This window comes from Dermacentor andersoni, chromosome 8 (genome assembly GCF_023375885.2).
Source record: "Dermacentor andersoni chromosome 8, qqDerAnde1_hic_scaffold, whole genome shotgun sequence".
In the NCBI taxonomy this organism is placed as follows: domain Eukaryota; kingdom Metazoa; phylum Arthropoda; class Arachnida; order Ixodida; family Ixodidae; genus Dermacentor; species Dermacentor andersoni.
The window spans coordinates 110,659,432-110,680,244 of record NC_092821.1 but is presented as its reverse complement, the minus strand read 5'-3'; the positions used below and the strand labels follow the sequence as shown (position 1 = coordinate 110,680,244).

The 20,813-nt window shown below is 47.0% G+C and overlaps 1 protein-coding gene across 1 annotated transcript in view; it reads right to left on the bottom strand.

Annotated features, from left to right (window-relative positions):
* LOC140212981 (uncharacterized) overlaps positions 1-20,813 on the bottom strand; it is a 71,247-nt gene that overhangs the window by 21,661 nt on the left and 28,773 nt on the right. The window lies entirely within an intron of this gene.

Sequence of the window (20,813 nt, the reverse complement as noted above, 5' to 3'; positions counted from 1 at the left end):
TACCGGGTGTTTCAGCGAACACTATCAAATTAAATATCTTAGTTGAAATGACATATTAGTTGAAATCATGAAAAATAAATGGGCATGGGCAGGACATGTAATTAGAAGGGAAGATTGCCGATGATCATTAAGGGTTACGGACTGGATTCCAAGAGAAGGGAAGCGTAGCAGGGTTCCCAGAAAGATACGTGGGCGGATGAGATTAAGAAATTTGCAGGGACAGCGTGGCAACAATTAGCACATGACCGTGGTAGTTGGAGAAGTATGGAAGAGGTCTTTGCCCTGCAGTGGGTGTAGCCAGGATGATGATGATGATGATGATGATGATGATGATAATTATAAGATTAAAAAGAAAATTGACTGTGGCAGATAACACAATTGTAGTCCACGAGCTGGTCAACTTGACGAGGCGGACATTACTTGCACAAAAAAAAAAATTGAAATGCGCAATGTACTAATTGACGAACATTTACTAATTAAGTTTTCAGCTTACAAGTTCTACCGGGTGAGACCGCAAGCCGGATCCGCTTGGAACGAACTCTCAGGATGACACCAGCTTCGAGATATGAGTTCCCGAGCTTTGCGGAGAAATGCATTGGCGTTCCAGTTACCTTTGGACTTGCAATACATAAAACGAACTTTTGTTAAGGAAGTAAGTGGAACGAACGTGCATTTTTACCGCACGCTTGACGGCGCGTATCCTGAGCGTGTAATCCACACAATTCTTTTCAAGCGTATGCGCCGTACAGTCTCACCCGCTAGAGTTTGTAAATCGCAATAAGGGCCACAAGGTAATTAGTTTTAAAAGTAATTAGTGAAATTTTGTTAATTAGTCGATTATGCATTTCAATTGGTTGGGCAAGTAATTTCGATTTAACAAGGCTGATTCTCGGCCTAGTTGGTACGGTTTACTCCTAATGGCAAAGCCTTTAGCACAATTAAAAAAAAATGACAGGGACGTGACAGAGACGTGTCTCTGTGACGTGACGGAACGGGTCTCTGTCATGTCCCTGTCTTTTTGAATGGCTCTAAAGGCTTTGCCATTATGAGTAAGTCGGTTTCGTCGGGTAGACCAGCTCATGGACTAGAATTGCGGTATCTGCCACAGGCAATTATTTAAAACAATTGAAAGCGTTCGCTGAAACACGCTGTATATAGGTTCTAGAGACACCCTCGTTGTCTCGCTGGAATAGTGGCGCATCTGATGATATGCAGTGTTGGAACGGTCGGGAAGGGCAACCTTCTCTTCTCCCGCAACCCTCTCCCGCTGTAGGGGTTGCGGGAGAGGGTTCTGGTGGCGGGAGAGGAGGACAGCAGTCGCCTTCCGCGCCGGCGCCACGCCGCTTCAAACAGCGCCCAAAACACGACTTGGCTTGTATGTATAGCCACCTATGCACTACCGCTAGCACTTTGCTCGCTAACGGTTCTGTTGCTTACGGAATTACGCACTGAAACGACCAATGCTTCATAAATATTCTCAATGCAACAAAGATGCAATTCTGAGCGCACCGATCCTTTAGTAAAGCGGATAGCTTTCTCGATATGTTTGGCTGTTCGCTTATATTATTTTCCTTGATCTCAGTGGAATAATTTTCTGAGGTATTTTTATGTCTTGTGTACACTAGTGCGGAATAGCAAACTATTTCACCGAAGGTATGTCACGTGCGCCATCTCTTATTTCCTCAGACATCACTTTAGTAATCCCGAGAGCATTCAAACCACGTGAACATTTCCGAGGGAATTTTTGGGGGCGCCGCCATGATATTTGAGAATAGCTGGTCACTTCGCTTTATTTGCCATAAAGGTAAACCACAGACTGCAATTTTTTTGCCCTCTGCTTCTTTCGGGAAGTGGACGCGGCGTTGTCGTAGTAAGCAGCAGGATGTCATGGTCGTTTGGATTTGCAGAGAACGCTGTTATTAGAGCAAGCGCTCATCACTTATTATCCCTTTTTTTCACCTTGTTCTAGCTTCATCCTCCATCAGTGTACGGTAGAAAACCGGGTGTAACCTGTTTAACCTCACTGTTCTTCCTCTTCTGGTTAGTTCTCTGTGTCTCTCTCTATCATGCTCATTTGCAGGCCACCATAGGTAAGGATCCACTCTTACGAGTGCTGTTCAAACTTAACTGATTGATCACAAATATCCACTTCACTGATTAGGTAACCGTAGCAACCTCCATCGCTTGAAAGGAGCCTCATCTTTCTAGCAATAAAAAGCAAAACTGCCCCGAGTGGTGGTGTTGACCAAACGCAATTTCCTGCGTTTCTTCAGGCGTTTTACGTCGAGGGCAGTTTTGTTGTGCAAAGAGACGACTACCTTACCACGACGAAACTTCCATCTTGCATTCGTCTTACTAGAGAGGAATTCCCAGCTTTCTTCTTTTTCGTTTTCTTTTAACAGGAGAGACCCAGTTTCCTCGAAATAAATTAAAATAAATATGCCACAACATTATTTTATCAGAACTCCGACATACGAAGGCCAAATATGTGGCCTAAATCAAATCATTCCCTTGACCCCTCTCCCCTTCCCCGACTCTCACCCCGCACCTCTATTCGCGTACGCACACAAACCCCCCAACGCGCGAGCGCTAGGGAGGGGCACGCCTTCCATGCGGATGGCATTGCGCGCTTTTGCTCTGGAGAGTTGTAAGCTACTATACAAGCAAGAGTTGCGTTCAGCAGTTGCAGGCGAGTCATGCACTTTGCACGCAAACAATCTCTGCATCCTCCTGTTTACTCAAGCACAGCACACGCAACGCCAAGCCCAATGCAGGCCTTGGGATGCACGGCGCGCTGGCGCACCTCCAGGCGCAGCGCCACTCCTTCTTTCCGTTGAAAACTTCGCGTCCCTGACAAGCATCAACGGCCTCGACTTCAACGAAGGCGTCTAGCTTGCATTCCTTAAATTTCGCAGTGCAAGCTTCTGTGGCGGGCCGGCGCATATTTATGGAAGGTGCTTGCGAGAATGCAAAAACGAAAAAAGAAAGCGTGCGCGAGTACTCTTTCGATGAACGCTTCCGATAAACACGGCCTTGCGCAACCCATCCAACTAAGCCAACACCACCTAGTTAGCACAAGGTCTGTTGGCTCCTGTCTATGACGTCATGCTACCTGGCCCGACTACCATAGAATCTCATGGGCAAGCTCCCGAGTGAGCCGTGGTGGTATTTACTTCACCGCTTTCGTCGCGTCAGCCTTCACAACGAAAATTTCGGGTCAGGTAGCATGACGCCATGGATAGGAGGGAACCAGGCCTTGTGCTATCAAGGTGGTGTTGACTAAGCTATAGCACGCCTGCGTCGCGTTGAACCTGTCGGTGCTTGTGTAAGTAAGTGCCAAACGAGAAGCCCTGCGTTATGGCCTTCGCCCGAACTCCATGCGTGCGTCTGTTTCGTGGCTTCTCATTTGCATTTGAATGCTACATCGTAGCTGGCGCAGAGTATAACCAACTCCCGGATAGCGACCGTTAGTTTCCTTTTCGAATTGTGCCGGGCTGTCCTGGCGGTGGACGGCTGTTTGAACAATACATGAAAGACAGAACCGCAAAGCTAAAATGCGTCAATTAGTGGTCCGCTGTCTTACGAGTACTGTTACAGTTACACAAAAGAACATTTATTGCGGGAAACAAACACAAGCACTTTCTCTTTCGTACAGCTCAGCTTGAAAGTGTACCCGTCTCGTCTGAGGCTGCGAGACAGCTGACGGCTGTTTCAGGCTCAGCTGTCTCAGCCGCTTATGCGCGCTTGCATTGGCGAGTGTTGTGCACATTTTCCTTGGGCTTGGCGACAAATTCAGCTTTAAATGTAAAACCGGACACGGCAACCTTTGGAACCGTCCGAGTTTGCGGAGCGTCAAGGAACAGCCGAGGCAGACGAGCTCGGATCAATCGAACCGTCTGGACAAAGAACGGCGGAGGGTGTAAAGAAGAAGACCGTGACGTCACCGCCGCTTTTGTTCTATCTGTGGCTTGCTTTTACGCCGTCCGCCGCCAGGGGAAGAGGCGGCGCTGATTGTGTAGTCCTGCCAAGTATGGACAGCTGGGCCAGTTGGTTGGCATTGGCATCATGAAACATCGTTCCAGCGCGCAATTAAACACGGACGCGAAGAGAAGGACAACACGGCCGCGACTTGAACGGCCGCGTGTTGTCTTTCTCTTCACGTCGGTGTTTAATTGTGCGCTGGAACGATGTTACATAATGTGTAGTCCTGACGTGATCGTGACGTGATTTGACTCTGCCAATAGGACTCATACGGAGCTCCTCTGACCTAGCTCAGCCTTTTATATGCAAGCTGTTTCTGGAGGCAATGAGCGTGCGTCAAACAATCTTGAACCGGAACCGGAACCGACGCAGCTTCCTGTCCGAAGACGAGAGAATTCAATCAGTCGCTTATGCGTTGATGTAAGTGTACCAGCAGCAAGTACGACAGGACGGACGAATCACCAAATAAACATTATTCTCGCTCTTGTGCAGACACTCATGACGCGCTAGCGAGGTCGCGGAAAAAGCGCAATGTGGCAATCAAGTTAACCTCTAGCTATAGATAACTAGCCAAACAAAATGCGAGAATATCGCTCACTGTAGTGCATCAGCCAAGATGAACGTCAGCGTATGAAAAAAAAAGAGAGAGAGACACTGCATAAAAACATGCCGCACGAAATGACCGCGATAAGTATATTCGAAAAGGCTTAGCGCAAACGTGTCGGGAACGTTAACAACGCCAATCAAGCCAGCGTCAGGTCAGCAGCCGTAGCCAAACATGGTTAGGTGTGAGCAGAAGGGGAATGGGTGTTGGTCGCGAGGGGAAATTAGAAGCCTTGCGAGGCCCGTAACCAAACTGAATCTTCTCGTCTCCGGCCCGAATCCCTCGCTAGTCAGCGAAATCAAGCGCTCTGTCTGCACGAAAAGTGTGCAGCGTCTCGGAAACTGCCGCCTCTGCAAACGCCGCCGCGTGGACTGAAGAAGCACGAAAGGTCGTTTAGACAATGAGTGACAGCAGTCACATGATTTCATGCGAAACGCAGCATGCCTCTCCTTGGTTACGTTCAGTCAGCCAAGAAGCCGATAACTTTCCACTTAGATCGACCTAATTTGTTAGCGGTCCGTACTAGTTTTTTTTCTTTCATTTTCATGTATTGATTTCCATTTTCTACTACCCATCTCTGTTGTGCAACGGTCTACTGTTCAAACTTGTATATTACATTAGGTTTTTTTTTTATATATCAACTGTACATCATTACTAGGGCTGCTTATTTAGTTTTTATTGTAATTGTCGTAGGGAGTCTCGGTGCAAAATCAGGTGTTGGGACACTCTTTCAGATGTATCCCTTTGCGTTTAACATTTTTGTACGTCACTAGAGTAAACGGTTGTGAATTGACTCCACTTTTGTATATGTGTGTACAATTGGTTAGAGTCGTGTACCTCGCGATAACGTTCACGCTATACCCGCAAAACTTGTAATGCGCGCACAAACTATGAAAAAGCGTCAATAATATGATATCTATTCTACGCTGCTTGTATTTGAAATGCGTGCTGCGTAGGCACCGCGTTACTGCGCCAGCGTTTTCCAGGTTTAAAATTATCGAGCCAGGTGTTCCGCAATGAGCGATGGCGGACCGCGAATTCGTGACGTGGCAATCGGGAAGAGAGTGCAACTACTACTGATTACCTTCATACGAGATACGGGGCTCTTCCACACCTGGTGACACACACATAGTGACACTCATAGGATAATCAGGGGGCCCACTCATAGGAGGACCAAATATGTATGCCAGGCTAGCTCCTCCTGCTGCGACACCACTACCACCACCACCACCACCACCACCACCTACGATATACCGTTTGCTTATCGCCAGCAGTTGGCCCTCTGTCTTCATTTCAACAGTAACGTGCAGCACAATCAGTTAGTCGCGAGCGTAATGCAATCAAGCGCGGTTGGAACTTTGGGAAACGACTTACCACGTGTCCCGGTCAGCGAAATGTAGCGGCTTTCTCGAAGTTTTCAGAATTCGAGAACTCTCGTAGGAAGATGCTTCGTAGGTAGAAGGGAGTTCCTGCTTGCGAACCATCGAACACACTCTTCAAGTTATGGCCGCATCGCGATTGAGATCGGCAATCTTTTAAAGAACAACAACAAAGAAAAAAGTCAGTCAGAATGATTTTTTTCTCGCAAATGAGTCTTCCAGGAATGCACACCGCGTGGGCATCTCGGGACGCGTTCAGCTTCCAGAATGCTGAACGGTTTTAGCGCGACTCCGAATGGTTAGTTAGCCGAGACGCCAGCTGGTCGGCGCTAAGCCAATAAGTTCAACCCACGTTCGCGCCCAGACACGCCTGTCCAGCGGCGACTCATGGCAGTGCCAGATCACATTACCCAACAGCGCTAAGCGGTACTGCCGAACCTATATATATATTATACAGTGAGTGTGTGCAAACTGTCTCTTGCGCAGTTGCGAAATTGGAGCTCTGCCCACCGAGCTAAATTACTTCCTGATTTACTGCTCCGGAGGAGGAATGAAATACCCTCGAATGGACACTGAACATGGTCGTTAACACGAGAAATCCAGACAGCATTTGACGCCAAAGAAAATTACAACAAATTGTTTACATTTTTTCAGCCGTAAAGTGCACATTCGTGAAAAAAGAAGCAATGCAATAATAGTTGCGTCACTATATTTGGTATGGTAATTAAACAGTTCACCACTAGTTTACGGGAATATCGCCTACTGACAACTAAAGATTGAATAAATTAAGTCTCGGGTTTTTACGCGCCAGAAACGAAGATATGATTATGAGACCCATCCTAGTGGACGACTCCCGGTTAATTTTTACCACGTGGTGTTCATTCGCGTGCATCAAATGCACGATAGACGAGTGGTTTCCTTTCCTTTTTTTGGCAACTCGCCCCCATCGAATGACGGCCGCCGTAACCGGGATTTGATTTCCGGTCCTCGGGCATAGGAACGCAACGCCAAAGCCACTACACGACAGGGTCGACCAACTGAATACTCTCTCTCTCTCTTTGCTCCTCCTCCTCCTCCTCCTCCCTCGAGCGTATCGAGTGCAAACTCGAGAGGGAGCTCTTGCCGAAGAAGGCGCAGGCCCACAGCCATTATCGTGCCAGCATCTTCACGGTGCCGTCATTCGTTATGTCGTCGTGTCGCTCATCGTCTGCACTCTGACGTCATTCCTTTGTCGTCGTTCCGTCTTCGTCGTGTGGCAGTCTCGTCGTCGCGCTGTCATCATTCAATCGTCGTCGTCGTGCTGTCGTGTGATCTACGAAAACGATGTGGCCCACAGCATATGCCGTCATCAGACACCGCATGGAGGTCAGCAGTATTTGGTTGAGCTACTAATATTGCGTGCGTCGATTTGATTCTTTTCGTACGCATAGGATAATCACTAATATCTTCAGGTTAACCTTCCTGGCTTCGCCACCCCGTTTATATAATATATATATATATATATATCTTAACTGACAATTATCGTCACTCGTTCTTACAACACTTTGTTACGGTATAGTCTTTCTAAATTTCCAAGACACCGTAGTTTTCGAAACTCGGCAAGGCAATATGATTTGGCATATGTGCAGCGCAGTTGTAAAATTTAGCATTTAGAAGGCAATTACTTGTTGAGAATAGTGCAGGCACAAATCATGTTTGAATTTAAAAAAATAGAGGGGGCGAGCTCTAGAGAAATTCATGTACACCCCATCACTGTCATTCTGACTGAACCGCCATTGAGTAAAGCGTTGAAGGGGGCTAGTTGGTGGACGTTCATAATTATATTGCGCTTAGTCAGTGTAACACTAAGAGCAATATAATCATGAACCGCCATGCTTCCAGCTCCCGCAAGAACAATAGTACCAGGGTTCCCTTTTGTAGCTTAAGCACACGACTCTGTAAGAGCTTCAGCCGGGAGGAGGCATGGCCAATATGAAATTATCCCATCTCATCTTCCGTGACGTCATAGTTCTTGTTAGTGTCTGGCAGGGATTAGACCTTCTTCATTTAGAGGGAGAGGAGGATCGTCATCACGTCAATATAGTCGAAGGCCACACTACGCGCCCGCAAGGCCGAACCCGTCATACTTGATGCGCTTACTTTGTTACCTCACAAATGTTGATTTCGGCGTGAGTAAAGGCACGGGTGCGCTTGAGCTGTTCCTTGTCGTGCCCCTGTCCTTGTCGTGCCCCTGTGTCATATAGTAGCGTCTAAATTAGTTTTACATATTTCTTGTTTATTAAAATTTATTTCTTGTTTAGAAAGGACTGCAAGAAAAAAAAATTATGTTATGGGATTTTACGTTCCAAAACCACTTGCTGATTATGAGGCACGCCGTAGTGGGCGACTCCGGAAGTTTCGACCAAGTGGGGTTCTTTAACGTGCACCTAAATCTAAGTACACGCGTGTTTTCGCATTTTGCCCCCATCGAAATGATATACACGAAAAAAGATATAATGATCCTTGAAAAAGTCAATAGAAAAGCGGTTAGGTTTATATACGAAAAATGCAAAAGGGAACACTCTCCCTCGCATTTAATGATCTCAAATAACATTCATACACTAGAAAGCCGCAGAAAGTTAATAGATTGATATTCTTGTTTAATAGTTTAAAAGAAAAAAAAATACGTTAAAGCTTCCAGAGTGCATAAGTGTCCTCTAGTGAAAAGGATTCGGAGCATTCATGAGCATTCACTTGCTCCCCTTTTCGCCAAATGTAACAGGCTTAAATACAGTTTTTCCCAAGAACAGTGCAAGATTGGAATTCGTTACCGGCATCCGTTTTTTCCTCACAAATTTTTTCTGATGCGTTACATCGTCTACTTACCTGATAATATGTATCTTTTGTATCCGTGTGCTGCTAATATTGTATAATATTATTCTTTTGGTATCCGTGGGCTGCTAGTATTGTATAAATTTTATTTTCTTGTTTATGTAACAATGTAAATTCATTCTTGCTTGGGCCAAGGAATAGCCTGCAGTATTCTGGAATAAATAAATAAATAAAATGCGGCCGCCGTGGCCGGTATTTGATCCCGCGACCTTGTGCTCAGCAGCCTAACACCATAGCCACTGAGAAACCACGGCGGGTGCGACTGCAATGAGTACAGTATGTTGCCGGCTTCGAAATAACCTACACTTTTTTTTTACGTATCAAGGATGATGATAGTAGAGATAAATCATTACAGCCATTAGGCAGTTCTCTAGAAAACGTATGCCACTCATTCACAATTTTAAAGAATGTAAATCGCACAAAAATATAAATCGATATTTTTCGCATAGTCTCAGACTAAAAGACAACAAGAAAGACAATCTGCTAGCATTCATTGTGCTTTGCTCATGCTTCTGCTTCTTTGTCCTAAATTTGTTCTTTTCTTTTATTAGCCGCTCTCTTCTTTTTTTTTTTGCTTGCATTACGCCAACCACCATTGCTCGTCTCGACGAAGGATGTTTTACTCTTTATTCGCTGTTAGTTGTAACGTGGCGGTGATGAAGCGGTCGTCCTTGATCTCGAAATAATTAAATGCAAATAGCAAACTTCTGCGAAATAAACGATCGCAGAATGGGGGTTCCGAGCCATAGGCCACACGTCCTTGCAAAAGAAGGTTGCGTCATTCAGCTATCTGAGCTAGCTTCACTTGTGCTGGTAAGAAACTGTGGGGGCAGCCACTCCAGCTTTTCTAGTTTTGAAGCGAAAAGCTTCACTACGCTAGTCAACACCGCGCTTCGCGCGAGCCGGCATACGTAGGCATTGGCTCCGTAAGCGTGTTCGGAGTCTGAATTGGCTCCGTAAGCGTATTCGGAGTCGGAATTGGCTCCGTAAGCGTCTTCGGAGTCTGAATTGGCTCCGTAAGCGTGTTCGGAGTCGGAATTGGCTCCGTAAGCGTGTTCGGAGTCTGAATTGGCTCCGTAAGCGTGTTCGGAGTCGGCGCAGGTGGCCACTGCCGCGCACTATGCGTCATCGTTTGACGTTCGCCGCAAGCGCGTGTTTATCGCGGAGGCCGACTATATAACCACTTGCCAGAGAATAGGCGTGCGCATTCAACATGGAAGCAGAAGAGAGGGATACTACCAATACAGAGAGCTGTGTTTATGGCTGTACAGAAATCGCAAGACAGTGTGCCCAACAATGATGAATAAAGAAGGTTAATGACCCTGCATAACTTATGGTATGTATCGTTGATAAGCAATTTGCATAACTACACAAGGCACGCGTATAGCATAACCATAGGCTAAATCATTAAGCTTAACCATAAGCTAAACCGTAAGCATGTCCATAACTTAAACCATGAGCATATCCATAAGTTAAACCGTAAGCATATCCATAGGCTAAATCATAAAGCATAAGCATAAGCTAAACCGTAAGCATAACCTTAGGCTAAATCATAAGTCATAACCATAAGCTAAACCATAAGCATCACCGAATCTTTTCGCTTCGAGATATCCAGGCTTAACCTTAGCTAAGCCCCAGCCAATTTCTTTTGTTTTTGTTCTGTTAACCTCCTTCGTTGAGCCACAGGGAACGCGCCATTGCTACACGTGCAAAGAGACGCCGCGAACATGCACTGTGAGCATCGCAGCGTCTGAGCAAAACGCTATGGACGAAGGCGAGCTTTCTCGTAGAAGCACGGCCGCTTGCGTGCGCCGACCTTTTGTTATTCTTTCGCACTTTTAATATTTCAGTCTGCGAAGATTTAACATAAAACGCATGCGCTGCTGGTGTTTTGTTTGATGACGTTTGTTTGTGTCCTATCATTCTCGAAATTTCGAGGAATAAATTGGTAAAGACTGAAAGACAAAGTGTGAGTAACTGTAGAGACGGAAAGAACAAATTTAATGCCGTATAGAATGCTTCGGGGCCACACATAAAGATTGTCCATCTTGAGCTCTATTCCAGGAACCATTTTGCGTAATATTCAAGCACAGTCTAAGAAAAGCTTACGCCCTTTCAGTCGTATCTTGCCACATAACAATAAAGGTCATCTTTCTTTTCCGCATTTGCTTTCTTTAACGCTGCGTGCCCGGTACTTCCCAGTAACGAACGGCATGCGCGTTATCAGCATGACATAGCATTGCCGACAGGAAAGCTGCGGGCGCGGCATTTTCAAGAAAGGCAACGCAAGCAAGACACATGTCGGTTATTGTTGCGTGGCAGATATACACCCCAAAGGGTGTAAACTTTTTTTTAGAGCGTAAGGCCTGGATGGCCTGAAAACTCGATTTAACATCTTTCCCACGGCCTACACTAACGTCCTCCGACAACGGTGGGCTGGGGAGGCGCTCACGATAATTACCCAAATTCTGTCGTTCTTCCGCGTACTGACGGCTGTCCCACAACACATGTCCTATAATCTCATGCACGTAGCACCGCCCACAGTCAAGGCACTCAATGAATGATCCCTTAAATTTCTCCCATGCTGAGCCCAATCGAATCCCTGTTGCCAGGTTCCTCAATGACAGTAGCTCGGCCCTTTAGCAACCTGCGTCACAAATGTGGCCGGTATGTGGGCCACTTTTCAAGGAACGTCTTTCTCGCCAACGCTTTAGCGAGCTGCACCACGAATTCACTGGGTACGTGCCGCTCTTCGATGAACCTTTCCCCAAATCGGATCACTCTGTATTTGCCGCTGTGTGTGCGGAATGCGATGGAAAAATTTTCAGCGTGCGCACGCACCGGAGCGGCGCGCTTCTCGTCTCGGAGGACACGCGCAGACTCCTCGGCGGCGCCACTAGATGGCGCGGCGTGTCCAGAAAGAGGCAGGAGATATCAGCCCGGTGGCCGTATAACGCGCTTCTCAGCGTTCGCAAGTACCGGCGCCCCATGCATTTCGGATGCCATGCGAAGGCTTCGCGGAGGTGCCGCTAGGTGTCTCCGACTGTTATTCGGGGAGCGCGAATGAGGAGTCCCGCTGCAGTGCACGCCTCATACATATACGCATACATATCATATGGTGCTAATACGTTGTGTCGCTGTAGTGATTGAATCCTAAACGCACTACCCACGACATTCATTGTGAGAGTCATATGTTCTGCCAGATTTGTTTCGTTTTGTTCTGGATGCCTTGCGCTCACTCCTAATTTCTTGCAGAGGGTCATCGCTAGAGCGATGAAGCCAAGTTCTCAGAGTGTTCCCGGTTTTCTGCCAAAAGCGGTCAGAAGCTAGACGATGCGTGCAAGTCACGGGCTGAGCGGCTTGCCTGATCTGTCGGAATACAACAGATTCGATGGCGTCACCAAAGTTTCTTGAGACTTAGGCGCTATGAGCGAAGGTTTATTTAGACCGTAGGAACCATCTCTATAAAGTCTAGTTCATATGGATGTTTTATTTGTTCTGCGCTGTGTATGGGAAGTGGTAGCGCTGTTGTGTTCGCACAGCTTTCCTGGAGGTCCCTTTGCGATGTTGTGTTGATTAGACCGTTACGCATAAGAGTGCATGATGTGTTCGTATGCAGTATATAGCGTATAGACGTGTGTAAGGCCCACACTTTTTTTCTACAATTCTGACGAGGTGCGGCCCTTACACGGGACCGAACCTTTTGGCCAAAATGGTGCTGCCGCGGCGAACGACTTGTGCACACCCTGGATACCCGGCCGCACCATTGCATCAGAGGTCAACGCGCAGCTGTCGCTATCTAGCAGTGGAGCGCGGAAGCACGCAATGCGCCCGCGCATTATCGGGGCACCAACCGTGATTGCTTCTCCATTGGAATTTTTTTAAAAATATTGGGCTGCCAAGTTGGGGGTGCGGCCCTTACGCGAGTCTTTGCGGTATCTATGTTATAGAATAAGTACATGATTTGATAAGTATATGTTATTTGCACAGCCTAATGTGCTGCTATTTGCTGGAGAACTCACCAATGTAAGTGCACTGCGCAGGTGTGATGACATGTGCAAGTGCCCTCCAACTAGCAGAGTCACCTGCTACACAAGTAGCGCGATTATACATTTGTGAAGGACACAATATGCGCGTATTCTACATTCATGTGCGTCCGTTAACAGCGAAGCGAGCAGTGCGGTATATTGTATGGAGATCTTGCACAAACAAGTGAATCGAACTTATGTGATCAACGAGTATGCGAGCATATTTGTAATAAGCTATCCCTTCATCAGACAAGGAGCCACAGGAGCAATATTCGTGCGCCATCATCTTCTTTTTATGATGTCGCTAAAGAATCCACACAAGCGACAATTTTTTAGCCACATCTGGAGTTAAGTGCAAGTACTGCACTTTAGAGGACACTTTGCCTCAGGAGTTCCTAGCTAAATGCGATGGAATACAGTGAACGGAAATCGCTCAAACGGAATTGCCGCCTAAACGGAGCAACCATCTTTTAGTTCGCTGGTTTTGCACTACGACAATAGGCAAAAACAATGTTCGTTAATAAAACCAGCTTTGTTTTAAAAAAATTCGAAGAAATGGAACTAAACATATTACCGAAAACGAAACTGTGTGCCAAATCTCAACGGCATCATATCAGGCATCAGTGCTCGCGCCTCTCCTCTTCGGGTTTTCTCCCCATTTCGCCAGGTTTTGGCAAAGGCAGCTTTTGCTTACTTTTGTTAGTTTAGTGATCTGCGTAGCTCCACCATGGCGCTGGTTGGCTATGGTTTCTTTGTCTTGGCAGTGTAGGTGAGCTGTGAGTTTGCTTAGCGTTTTCGCTAGTGGCGCGGAAACGCTCACACAATGCGCTCACGCTGGCGACGAAGATCAAAGCTGTAGATGACTTAGAGAGAGGTTGCTTCGCCAAAACATCAATCTTTATTGAGTAAACTACTTTTTGAGCGCAGCTCTTAGACGCCTGTTCCTGCGCTGAGCGTCGGCGTGCGTCGGCGGCGTAACCGAGCGAACGTGGAGCGCAGCGGGGAATGAAAGGAGGCGAAGTGAAGAGAATGTGAGGAGTATAAAGTTAAGGAGGGAGCTACAGCGATAGCATCAGGCGGAAAGCGGAAGAGGACAGTAAGGTAAAGGGTGAGGACAAAAGCAGAAGACCGCCATAGCGAAGAAAGCGCGAGGAGGAAAGTGAAGGAGGGGGCTACAGCGAAAGCATGAGGCGGAAAGCGGAATGGGACAGTAAGGTGAAAGGGTGAGGACAAAAGCAGAAGACCACCATAGCGAAGAAAGCGCGATGAGGAAAGCGGAGGAGGGGGCTGCAGTCAAAGCATGAGGCGGAAATCGGAAGAGGGGAGTATGGTGAAAGGGCGAGGACAAAAGCAGAAGACTGCCATAGCGAAGAAAGCGCGAGGAGGAAAGTGAAGGAGGGGCTACAGCGAAAGCATGAGGCGGAAAGCGGAATGGGACAGTAAGGTGAAAGGGTGAGGACAAAAGCAGAAGACCACCATAGCGAAGAAAGCGCGATGAGGAAAGCGGAGGAGGGGGCTGCAGTGAAAGCATGAGGCGGAAATCGGAAGAGGGGAGTATGGTCAAAGGGTGAGGAGAAAAGCAGAAGATCGCCATAGCGAAGAAAGCGCCAGGAGGGAAGCCACCTTGAAGCGCCACCAACTGGCGCTCACGTCCGCGCATCCGCGACGGCACCGACTGTCCTGGGGAAAAAAAGAGCGAGAAACTTCGCCTTGCCGCACAACGTTCGCCACAAGCTTTTCGCGGTAAAGATTACGGTTGCATATGCTGTAGTTGCAGGGAAGCAGCAACTGTGTTGCCAGTCTATATATAGCGCTACGCGTCCTGACTTTCTCAGTCAGCGGGCTGATTGGTGCGATGCCTCGATATATCGCGAAACGAAAGCACGTACAGAGCTGTGCTCCAGTTTCGCAGTATGGAGTATCATAATCTTCGTTGAATGTTATGTACTTGTGTTTGGGGCTGCTATCTCTAATCCGCGGCTGCGTGCAAGTAGAAACTTTGCAATTAAGAAGCTTTGTAGTATGATCGGCATCAGCTTCTGGCAATTAAGTATCTGCCGCTTTCGAAAGAGCATCTTCTTTACCCTTTATCGGGATCTCGGGGTAAATGGTACCCACGATAAAGTGAACTTACTCCCCTGGTCTCATGAGATGCCGTTTAACCATAGTACAGTGTACAGTCGCTCGGAGAAATCGCTGGCAACTCCTGAACAGGCTGCATGTACCGGCAACACTGTCCAAATAAACAAAGATGGCTACGACATCCAGGTTCTCAGAGATCCTTCCCTCGATGCTGTGTGCCCTGTGCTCAAGTTTCTCGTTTTCTTTTTTTTTTTTTTGCGTAGAATTGAGGTGTTTTGTCGAAAGCGACGGGTCCCTTTGCTGCCGTTTACCTAATTTCGATCGGTCTCAAGGATTTCAGCAACAAAACCACGGAAATAGTCGCGCTGTTTGTGCAAACTTCCGGCCTGCCTAGAGAGCCGCACCATTCGTTTCTGAAGGCAAATAGTATCTCAGCGTTTCGGAGTTTAAACGAGCGAAATGTTGGGGCGCAGCAGACCTTCGAAAGGTGCAAGCACTTGTTGGCGGCGTTGCTTCTCTGCTAACCCGCAGCGGTTGCTTAGTGGCTATGGTGTCGGGCTGCTAGACACGGGATGGCGTGATCGGGTCCCGGCCACGGCGACCGCATTTCGATGGGGGCGAAATGCGAAAACACCCGTGTGCTTAGATTTAGGCGCGCGTTAAATAACCCCAGGTGGTCAAAATTTCCGGAGTACCCCACTACGGCATGCCTTATCATTAGAAAGTGGTTCTGGTACGTAAAACCCCATAATTTAATTTTGCTCCTCCGCTGCAGCTATGACACCACGGCGGGTGAAAGAGCTAGACAGCTATTCGCCTCTTCTTTTTTTTTCAAGGAATGACGGCCTTGAGAGGCGCGTGTTTGTCGTAGTTAGGATACTTAGGTGGCCTTCGTTATTTCAGTGGGTAATTACGTAGAGAACAGAGCCGTCGACTAGCTCACCTCTAGCGACAGAATACGTACACAGCTAGTGCGTCTCAAACGGCGAGAATAGCTTGCGTTCCGGAACGAGGGCGCTTCACAGCTAAGCATTTTTTCGTAAGCCTCTCTTTAACCCCGTTGCTCAAGCACGCACGACCTTCGTGTCAACTGGAAAAGTCCGTCTACTGACCACAAAAACTGAGCGAAAGAGCCAAAGAAAAGCCGCTCACTTTGCCAAGGTCCTGGTGATAATATCAATAAATATACAGGACGGATGAACTACGACGCTAGCGTCTCATACTGATCGGAAAAAAGAAGGACCAACCACTAGGAGCGCCAGGTATTAAAAAAAAAAAGGACAACGAGCAACTTTCATGTGCTTCTGTTGTGTAAGAAGATAGCGGACAAGTAAGAAATTACGCTGTACGTGGCACAACTACCGTCAAAACTTCCCAAGTAAAGTAACAAACCATAACGATAGAATCTTCCATTACGATTATCATCTTGATAGAAATAGGGCTGCCTTGAAGCTTAACGCTGGCAGAGGACGGGCTGGGTGGTAGGTGATATTCTGCACACCTGCAAAAATGTCCAGAGCGAAAAAAAAAACAGTACACGTAGATACGCTAAAACAAGCACAGTGCGATAACACCGCGGATATAACGGCCACAGGTATAACCCGTATAACGTAAATGCAAATGCTTTCAGTAATTCGGTCGGGCAGTCATCATTTCGATGGGGGCGGGCAGTCACCTTTTGTATTCGTGTGCAAAGGCAAGATGCCGTTTAATGACGAACGTCTCATCAACTGTGCTGCGTACAAGCAAGAACGGCTACTAGCAATCCGAGAAGTTTAGCCGCATAAATCATGACGAGGGTTTCTGACATTTGGTTCCTCAACGCAGTCGTAACCGCGCGGCTTCGACACATTTGTGGAACGACCGTGAAGAGGTGGCACTGTTTCAGAAGCACCGACATCAGCTTCTGATTTCTCATATACGAAAACGATGCCTCGATAAATAATTGAGTGGCAACGTTAGCGTGATTCCTGATTTGGGTTTATCTCAAGCGAGAATTTCTGCGCGGACCCCGACGATCGCAAAGTAAAGAATGCGAGGCTTCCCGATTGTAACGAGTGTAAGGTTCCTTAGGTTTAACGACATGCATGAGTCTAAACATGATATATTCAATGGGTAAACAAGTTCTTTTATTTATTTTTCTGCCCGTAAGTAAATTGAGTAGCCGGAGCAGTGCGCCTTGCGAGCTCTCTAGTTAGACCTCATTTAACCCCAACCTAGCCTTGGCTCGAACGTCAGCCATAATATGGGGCTGTGTTGAACTGCATGACCCAGCGGCTCTGTGTTTCGTAAGGGGGCATAAGAACAGGGGTCTGGATAAATGATCCGTTAACTACATCTACCGCAACGCGTTATACCGACTCCTCGCTAATCACCGCTCGGTCGATCAATCGTCACTGAAAAATAACTACAAAATACTTAAAAAGAAAGCGCGAAATGACGTTGAGTAAGTTGTAATTACCGTGTTCGGCATGCTGAAACGAATGACGGAGCGGGTCGAGCCATTTGCCACGTAAAGCGATATTATGTCGGCCAGCCAGGGGCCCGTGTTCGTGTTTGACGTTGGTGTATTGATCGATCATCTAAGGCCGCCCCTCCTTTCATTATGTTCTTTTTTTTTTGGCCCCGTCGAATAACGGGCGAATGTGCGAGAGTCTCCGCCGCATATATGTCGTGTTCAAAGACTCAATTATAGCTGAAATATGAACTTGCGGATCTGTGCACCGCGTGACTTAACGAGATTCCTTACGCGAAGACTTCATCCGTGGAACGGCGATCGCAGTAGTCACCCCAGCCACGCTGGATGACGGAAGGCTGCGACTTCTTTTTTACTTGTTTTAACGGGATCGATATGAGGGCTCCATTGGCAATCGGTAGCATGTAGAGGTTTGTGAAGAGAAAAATGATTTTCCGTGATATTGTGAAAGGGTATTGCAAAGGAATACGTATTTATTTAGTTATTTATTTATTTATTTACTTGGTTGTTTGGTTAGTTATTTAAATAATCATTGATGCATCGTACATTGCAAATCCATCACAGGACATTTAGTAAGGGGGGATAACATAAATTGGGGGGGGGGAACAGGTGCAGTTTGGCACAGGCGTTTATATGGCCGAACCTCTTCGCTGGGTAATATTGAGTGACTCCCAAGCCTCATTGATGTGCTTAAATGAAATCAGCTTAAAAACAGAAAATAGCACGTTGACCTACGAAATACAGAAGACATGCCATAGCGAAAGGTCTACAACAAGACATAACTTTCCAGCGGATTGCAAGCCGCTGTGAAATCATAGGACATGTAACAGCTGATCACATGGCGCCTGCAGCACAGTAAGAGAATGAGTGTTCAGTACTTCCTCTAGCGGCGAGTGATGCGCGATGTCTGTTGAACAAACTATGCGGCAGATCGTCCAAGGAAGCTGGGATCATAAATGATGCACTGAATTCTCAATTATATAATGTTGATCCTGGAATATAATTCAATTTCCCATTTAAAATTCGTCAATCTGTTCAAACAACAGTTCATAGGCGGCGGCTAGCACTGCCTATACTAAATGCATCCTGTATAGAAGAAGCAAGGCTAACAGTGCTACATGATCATGTGAAGAAGCTGAAGAATACATGGAACACTTTCTTCTACAGTGTAAAACTCATGATGGTATCTGCAAAAACCTTACGGAAAAAACTAAAATAGATGGCCACTATCCTTCCGAAAAATTTTAGGTCCAAGGCCAACAGAAAAACATCAAAACATCGCTGCGCGTGCCTTAGTACAATTTTTGGAAAAATCTAAAATATCACAATAGTACTAATTTAGCAATTATTGCTCGCATAGTATAAAAAGGCACCTTTGTTTACTTGTTCTTTGTGTCTTCGTGTTCCTATAGCATTTGCATTTGTATTTACATTTCGGCATTCAAGAGGGACCTAATTCGTATGTTCCCAACATGTTCTAGTGAACATTTTCATTTTGTGAACATTTCTGCGGTAGGAACTCATGTGTTGCGTGTGAACACTTCAACTTTGCGAGTATTTACGCTATGTGAACTCTTCTGTTGCGCGAACATTTATGTATATTGCAGTACTGAAACTCAGTACGTGAAATTTCGTTCATTTGCTTATTAGTGCAGCTTTGTGAATGTTCACAACTTACCGACGGTAACTATCGAGTAAGAGAACAGAAGTAGCCGGCGCCACGCATAGGCGCCCAACCTCTCCTTATATATATATATATATATATATATATATATATATATATATATATATATATATGTATATATATATGTGTATAAAGCACACCTCACTCGATAACACGTGCACTTGCGGAATGATTATGCACCGCCTCTACCCAACGCTCCACGGCTACCTCTGCCCACTCTGCAACGTACCCAACACCTTGGCACAATTGCTCCTGGAATTCCCGTGGCAGGAAGGCAGCGAAACCGGAAACGGATGCGAAACAAGCACAACAAGCAAACGAAGACCACCTATTCGAAATGTGGGAGGCCGTGCTCGCCCTCTGGGACCTGGAAGACCAACGACAACTCGTCGCCAGGGCCAAGAGGGCCGTCGAAGCCAGAGGGTTCCTGGACTAAAGAGCCTTCCCACCTTAGGGTGGTACCTGGCCTCACTTGGGACACTGTTTCGAATAACAAACGTTTATTTCTCTCTTTCTCACTCGATGACCGCTGAAACTCGCGGTCAGAACGCTACAGTGAAGAGAAAGCTCGCACCAACAGGAACCACGCCTTGATAGCACAGCGCTTCGCAGACTCTGTGCTCGTCGCAGAAGGCTTTCGACATACAGGGGCCCGGTGGGCCCGCGCGGCTGCCTGGGCTGCCCGGAGGCCTACTTACAATTGCTAGTAGGTACAACGGGGCGTGGCACTATAGGCCAAAGCAGGTCACGTGGCTTCCACTGCTTTGAAAAAAGTCAGCTGCCCGGAGTCGAACGCGCCCCGTCTCCTTCCCCTCCCCCCCCCCCCCCCCCCCCGAAGTCTCGGGCGCGACGGAAGGCGGCGGGCTACCTCCCCGCTTTCCGCCGATGCGTGCGCGAGATTGACCCGTGATCGCCGGCTCACCGCTCCCCCCCTCGCAAGCTTTCACTCGCACATACAGCGTATGGCGTTCGGCGACATTTCTATCCCACGCGCAGTTCACGCGGAACCTCACGGCGACGCCGATTGGAACGTCCATATAATTGATATTCCAATAATAATTATTACAAGGTATAGGAACGATTCCCAATTTAAACACCAAGCAGTATACTTAGGCTGCGAGGTACATTTGCGCACCAAGCTTATATCTAACCAAAGAGGAGATGGCGGAATATTTTAACGATAATTGTGGGGGCCGTTAACCGTGGTTGCCAGTATTTCACTATGTTCGTGGAAACGTGCGTAGTGCGATATTGGGATCAAACATTACGCAGGCAGCCGAAATTACAGCCTCACCCTCGAAAAATTGCGCTTTTCAAATGATTACGCAACGTTTCCTCAAGTGGGGGGTGCAATGCATGGTAATCTATGCTGAAACGGCGAGTGAACTATACGGTGCTCGTATTGAACTTCTGCGCGCGATGGGCGGTTTTTCGTATGCAAAGAAGGTCTAAGACTAACGACGCCTTTCTATGAAACTCCAATTACACGTTTTTCTATGAGACGTCCGGTTTCAACAGTACTCTCTGGGTCTCGCGAAAAAGTACACGCGTCCTTTCCAAAGTTCACGAACTGTTGTAACCACAAAAAAAAGAAAGAAAAGAACATTTGTGGAGAACGGCCGGTATTCCCAGTTGTACAGCTACACGTTCAACACTCGACCTTAAGTGGAACTCGCCAGCATTCCTTCCTCGACAAGCATCATTCATC